Source organism: Chinchilla lanigera, unplaced genomic scaffold, assembly GCF_000276665.1.
Source record: "Chinchilla lanigera isolate Chin_1 unplaced genomic scaffold, ChiLan1.0 scaffold00070, whole genome shotgun sequence".
Lineage (NCBI taxonomy): Eukaryota > Metazoa > Chordata > Mammalia > Rodentia > Chinchillidae > Chinchilla > Chinchilla lanigera.
In genome coordinates, this window is record NW_004955471.1 from 2,514,294 (window position 1) to 2,520,544 (window position 6,251).

The 6,251-nt window shown below is 39.7% G+C and overlaps 2 long non-coding RNA genes across 3 annotated transcripts in view; one reads left to right on the top strand and one right to left on the bottom strand.

Annotated features, from left to right (window-relative positions):
• Nucleotides 1-504: 504 nt before the first annotated feature.
• LOC102015100 overlaps nucleotides 505-6,251 on the bottom strand; it is a 20,015-nt gene continuing 14,268 nt past the window's right edge. Inside the window, exon 3 of the long non-coding RNA XR_263515.2 lies at nucleotides 505-802. This is a non-coding gene — a long non-coding RNA (uncharacterized LOC102015100). The remainder of the gene's footprint in view (nucleotides 803-6,251) is intronic.
• On the top strand, nucleotides 772-4,207 carry LOC102014887. 2 transcript variants are annotated; one of them, XR_001237050.1, is made up of 4 exons: nucleotides 772-860; nucleotides 1,667-1,859; nucleotides 2,404-2,598; nucleotides 2,993-4,207. It is a non-coding gene; the product is annotated as an uncharacterized LOC102014887 (long non-coding RNA). The 2 variants fall into 2 exon arrangements; XR_263514.2 differs by having other exon boundaries at nucleotides 2,404-4,207.

Consider the following 6,251-nt stretch of genomic DNA (forward strand, 5'->3'; position numbering starts at 1 on the left):
TTTTTCAAGCACCATTTATTAAAAAGGCTTTCTTTCGTCCAGTGAATATGTTTGACCCCTTTGTCAAAGATAAGATGGCTGAGTGTGTTTGTAGTTGTGTCTGCATCTTCGAATCTGTCCCATTGATCTTCAGGTCTGTTTTTTGCCACTACTATGCTACACTGATTTTATCACAGGAGCTTTGTAGTGTAATTTCAAGTCAGGAATTGTATTGCTGCTTGCCTTGGTTTTGTTGGCCAGGATTGCTTTTGCTCTTCTAGGCCTCTTCTGGTTCCAGATGAATTTTAGGAATGTTTTCTCTAATCTGTCAGGTATACTAATGGTATTTTAACTGGGATTGCATTGACTCTGTACTACAATTTTGAGAGTATGGCCATTTTCATCATGTTGGCTCTTCCTATCCATGAGCAAGGAAAATCTTTCCACTTTCTGAAATCCTCTTTGATGTCTTTTTTCAGGGTACTGTAATTTTTACTGTACAGATCTTTTACTTCTTTTGTTCGGTTGATTCCTAAGTATTTCAAGTATTTTTAGATGCTATTCTGAATGGTGTGGTTTCACTAATTTCTCTCTCAGTCCTTGCTGTTGCTGCCCAGTCCCTGGGAGATGGAGAGCGTGCGGTTGTCCTGGGCACTGCTGCTGTACAGTCCAACGGAGAAGGAGATCGCGATGCTGTCCTCAGAGCTGTAGCTGTCCAATTTCTCAGAGACGGAGACTGAGACACTGTCCTCTGCGCTGGCGCTGTAAGGTCCCTTGGGAACAGAGCTTGAGATGTGCTCTTCAGTGCTGTTGATGTCCAGTCCTTCAGGGAGGAAAGAATTCAAAGAAAAAGAACTACCAAAAAAGAACTTGATGCAAAGGTACTTTGTGTAGTAATAACTATTGCAGTTAATATACCTTCTGTCATAAGATGAGTTAATGTTTTAAAGGAAAGGAAATGAGTGCTTAGCCACTCACCATCTCAATTATTTTAGTACAGAATGACCCAAAATTGCATTTTTCATTCATTTTCTGTAAGATAACATAACAGGAAATATAAAAATGACAAGTAGCAGTCTATCTCATGCAAACCCAACTGATTGGTTCATTGTTGAATTCCTACCATTTTGTTTGGTGAAACTCTCTATCGTTTCTAATGGTTTTTTAAAATTCTTTTTTTATTCTTTTTAAATGTTTGATCAATCTTGCATTCTTATATCTGGTAATCTGAGCAACTTCATCAAAGATAACACTATATAAAATATTTTTAAAAAAGAATTGACTGGTCAAAATGACACCTGCCTGAGCGATACTTGGGACAGTCAGTGGGTAAATAAATGCATTGCCTGAGTGACACTCGGAGTAAATTGTTAAATGTTTAAAAGTAAAAATTTCTTCAGAGAAAAACATGCTAAAATTGTAAATGTTGGCAGTATCAGTTAACTGCATCTTTGACTTATACATCAGAACTGTTAGCATTACCTTCTGAAGTATGCTCAGAACATTTGGATCTGCACTTCTTTTTTAATAATAATGAAGATGATAAAGATTTTATGGACAAAGGTTATCAAATGCAATTGAGGTTATCTGGATAGAAATTCTGATTTGTCATACAGCTTTCATATCTAATTAGCATTATAGTAAAACTGTATTTAAACTAGCTCATATAGGATTTTTTTTCTTGTAGTATCTGACTTTTATAGATTGGGTAGCACAAATCACATTTTCATTGGCTGCAAATATCAAGTGGACAAACAAAAGAGAAACTACACAGAAGAGGAGGATCACATTTTCAATGCAGCAGCCAAACTTCATTAGCTTGGATTTGATAAGGCAGATGTGTATGAGGAACTGCCACAGTGGATTCGCAGTTCTCAGTGGTGAGTGCTCAGGATTTTTCATGTCCTGTAGCCAAGTTCAGAAAAAGGGTTGTTTTTCTTTTCTTTCCCTCTTTTTATTTTGGTGGTGCTGGTGATTGAACTCAGGGCTTCATGCATATTAGACAAGCACTCTGCCATTGACCAGCATCACCAGGCCAGAATAATTATATTCTTTAAGGTAACTTTAAAAAAAAAATTTGAGGTTTTTGTTAAAATATTTCCTAATATTATAATTAAATAATTTGCTTAGATTAAATATTCATGCCCACAGCTTAAAAATCAGTTTATTGGTCTCATTCAATATTATACAACTTTCAACATCACTGCATATGATAGGAGTGATTTTTATATCAGTATTAATTAGACTCTGAAAGGAAACTTCTGAACATGATGACTTTTTTGGTGTTGCAAATGGACAGATTTCTATAGAGTGAAATTATCTTTATATGTTATCTTCTAAAACATATCTTCATTTAAAAATTGAAATCAAGGCAACTTGTAGATGGAAAATACATTATCATGTACATTTGTATCTTTAACTCAGGAAGTCCAAAGGAGATGTAATATCTTAATTACATGTATTGAAAGAGAAAACATGAAACTAGAAGGAAATGAGAAGCCCCAGAAAAAGTAACATGGACCAAAGCCTTCAGTAAGTATTCATGAACACAGGCAGATGTACAGATTGGAAAATTTCGGTTTTTTTTTCTTTCTAAGAATATTACTTGGCTATTGATGTGTAAGTGGTTTTGGTTTCATTTTTGTAAATAGCACAGTTGAGCCACGTAAAGTAAAAATTTAATTTGATTGCATTAGGAAAATGTCATAATAAAGGTTCTTAAACATCTGGGGAGGTATATGTCATGAATGCTAAGAGTGCACTTCTTTTGTGAATGCCATAATTTTAGAATCATTTAAAGAATACTAGGAAAACTTTGGTTGGACTTATAAACTTTACTATTAGCTTCTGAGCTGTGACTGATTGTCCCAGGGATGTCTTATTAATGTGAAGGCAAGCATTCTAAGGAGAACAAAGTTGCCTTTTAATGCTATGTTACTATAAAGTGTTTGTGAATGTAGTTCATGTTTACATTAGTCTTGTCATGAAAAGTACTGTCTCTGCTTGTTTGTAGACACAGAAGTGTAAAATGAATGGAGCACCTGATGGCTGCAGAAGAAAATGAAGCTGAAACTATGAATACATATTTGTTTCATAATCAAAATTTAAGTGCTCATTACATGTGTTGTACAATGCTAATTGTCATGACATTTATAGGAATCAGATTCATCTGTCTGTTGTAATATATAATGTAGTTTCATTTTTAAATGCATCAGCTTTGCTGAAATTTTGTATCATCAACACAAAGTAATAAAATAAGCTTTATTTATTAATAAATGTTTCATTTATTTTTCTTATAGTTCCACTAGCAAAGATTGTGATTTTTGTTTATCAGCAAACTTTTACACACTTGTAAGACTTAAGAACTATCAAACAAAAAGGTGCAAATAACACTTGTCCCTTCAGTCTTCCTTAGATATGTAATTGTTTTAGTTCACAATGCCTTTCAGGAATTTGAATATTTTCTTGATGTGCTGTTGAATATCATCTGGATAGATTATATAAACTCAATTCTCCTTGATTATTACAGAATAAGGGAAAAGGCAACACAAACTGTAATTAACTTCTATACACATTTCTGATATGTTTTCTCTTTCTATGATTGGTTCTGAAATGAATATGCCCTATTCTGTTGGAAGAATAGCCTTTTGGTTGTACACACAAAGACATTTAGTATTTGCTAGTTCTTTTAGGTGCTATACCATTTTTGAAAGGAATTTTTTAAAGTATGCGATAAATATTTTGATCAATGATCTTTGCAAGCAGCCACAACTTAGAATGATAATGTCAGAACTTAAGTGATTTTTTTTTTTTATAGGAAGACCCAGCCAAAATGAATTGTGAATTTGTCATACTGTTAAAATTTGTAACAACTTGGATTCCCTTCCAGCTTAGAGTATTTTTCAGTCACAGAGTAAATGAAAATTCTATTAATATATTTTAACATAATTTCTAAATGTTAGCAGCAACACTGAATATAATTCCAGTTTTTATTTTGTATGGAACAGATTAATAAACCAGAATCACTGAGGCAGGAATGCCCAAATCATAGTGTCAGGATTTCACCTGCTCCAGAGGCCTTTATGTGCTGTACATTATTTGTATAAAGTTTTGTATCTGCAAGTTGGGCACATAAACAGTTCTTCATTTTTTTAAGGAAACAGGATAAATGTAGCATCATGAATAAATCTTTTAATCTTTAAAGTGGTCTTAAAGAAATCACCAATACAGTAAAATGAAAACCTACAATTGGGAAAAAATTTTAGCCAACTGCCCCTCAGACAAAGGACTTTTATCAAGGACATATAAAGAATTTTTAAAAATCAGGGTGGACAGGCTGTAGGGAAAAAGGAACTCTTCTTCACTGCTGATGGGAGTATAGATTGATGAAACCACTGTGGAAATCAGTTTGGAGATTCCTCACAAAGCTAGGATTGGAAGTCCCACTTAACCTAGCTATTCCCTGTTAAGTCATAAGGCAACCTCCCCCCACGGGGGACTTAAACTCTCAATAATAAAAACCCCTTCCTCTTCACTTGTTCCCCTCCAGTTCCCCTTGACAAAAGCCAACCCTGCCCTCTTCCGCCTTGGCAGAACCAGACATTCAACTGTGACAATCAACACACTCCCCGCTCAGGCTGTTCTGGCCCATGGACATCCCCCTAGAAAATGTTCTGACCCGTGGACACCCTCCCCGGAAAATAACTTTAAAACCCCATGCTTTGCTCAGCTCAGGGCTGTCCTAGTCCACTGGGCAGCCTGCCATGTCGCTCTCCCCCCAGTAAAGACACCTTTAGTGTCAGAAGGTCTGGTCTGGTTCTGTGTAGGTCTTGGCCCGATCATTTGGTGCCAAACCCTGGGAGGGACACCAAGGCTCCAGCCAGTCCCTCCCAAGTGAGGACCCCTCCCCAGATCCATGACTGACCACCTCTGAAGTGGACCTCGAGCCTCGGACCTGCCTCATTTCCGACCTCTCCATCCACACATCGCTCCCTCCTAACCGTAAGTCCTCTTTCTCCTGCCTTCTTTTCCTTCTTTCTCCTCACTCTCCTCTTCCAGACTTAAACCTTCCTCTTTGCGTCTCTCCCTGAAGACCCCTCTGTCCCACTTCTCAGATGGCTCGTTCTCCCAGCTTCACACCCCTGGCCTTTATGGTCCCTCCCCAAATCGTGTCAACACATCGAGCTGTTCCTTCCCTTCTCATGACCCCCCTCCCCAGCTGGAGATGTCTGCTAAGGGGGCCTGGGTCTCCCGTCCCATTTGGTACTTCTCTTGGTCTTCAGTCTCCTCATTCTCTGTTCTCTCGCCTCTCTTTTGGTCATCATGGGCAACACCTCCTCCCTCCCCTACTCTCCCAATGCCTCTGTGCTCCATTGCCTCAAGTATGTTCTCCACAGCCCCCTCGGCCTCTCCGATCTCAAAGTCAATCACCTCACCTTCCTCTGCCAAACTGCCTCGCCAAAATACAAACTAGATAATGGGTCTGTTTGGCCACCTGAGGGTACTCTCAACTTCAATGTCCTGTGGGACTTAGACAATTACTGTGGCAGCAATGATAAATGGTCTAAGGTGCCTTATGTCCAAGCTTTCTTCGCTCTCCCTAACAAGCCTCAACTCTGTCTTTCCTGTAGCCCCCAGAAGATTCCCCTAGCCAAATCCCCCACCTCTCAACACTACCTCTCCCATGACCTTTCCCAAACTTACCCCTTCCCTGAGCCGCTTAATGACCCGCCCCTTAGGCGACCATCAGCCTCTCCCCAGGCCAACCCTGATGCCCCCCTCTGCTGTACCGCCCCGCTGTGAGCTTAACCCCAGCGTCACCTCTCCCTTCCCCACCTGCCTCCCACACCTGCTCCAAAACTGCATCAGCTGCTCTGCCTGCTCTTCCCCTCCCCGCCCCATCTGGGCTTTTCCCTCTGAGACAAGTGGCAGGAGCAGAGGGACTCATCTATGTCCATCAACCTTGGTCTCTCCCCGATCTTTCACAACTTGAAAAGTGCCTCGGCTCTTTCACTTCTGACCCCTCCTCATATATCAATGAGTTCCAATACCTGACCCAAATGTACCAACTTACTTGGAATGACCTCTACACTCTTCTCTTGTCCACCTTCACCCCAGAGGGAAAAGAAACCATCTGACTAGCCACCCAGGCCCATGCAGATGAGATGCGCTGTGCGGATCAGACCTTCCCCTGAGGGAACAGGCAGTTCCTAGGGTTGATCCCTGATGGGACTACCAGCCTAACACTCCAGGTCCTCTAGCCGGAGATCGAA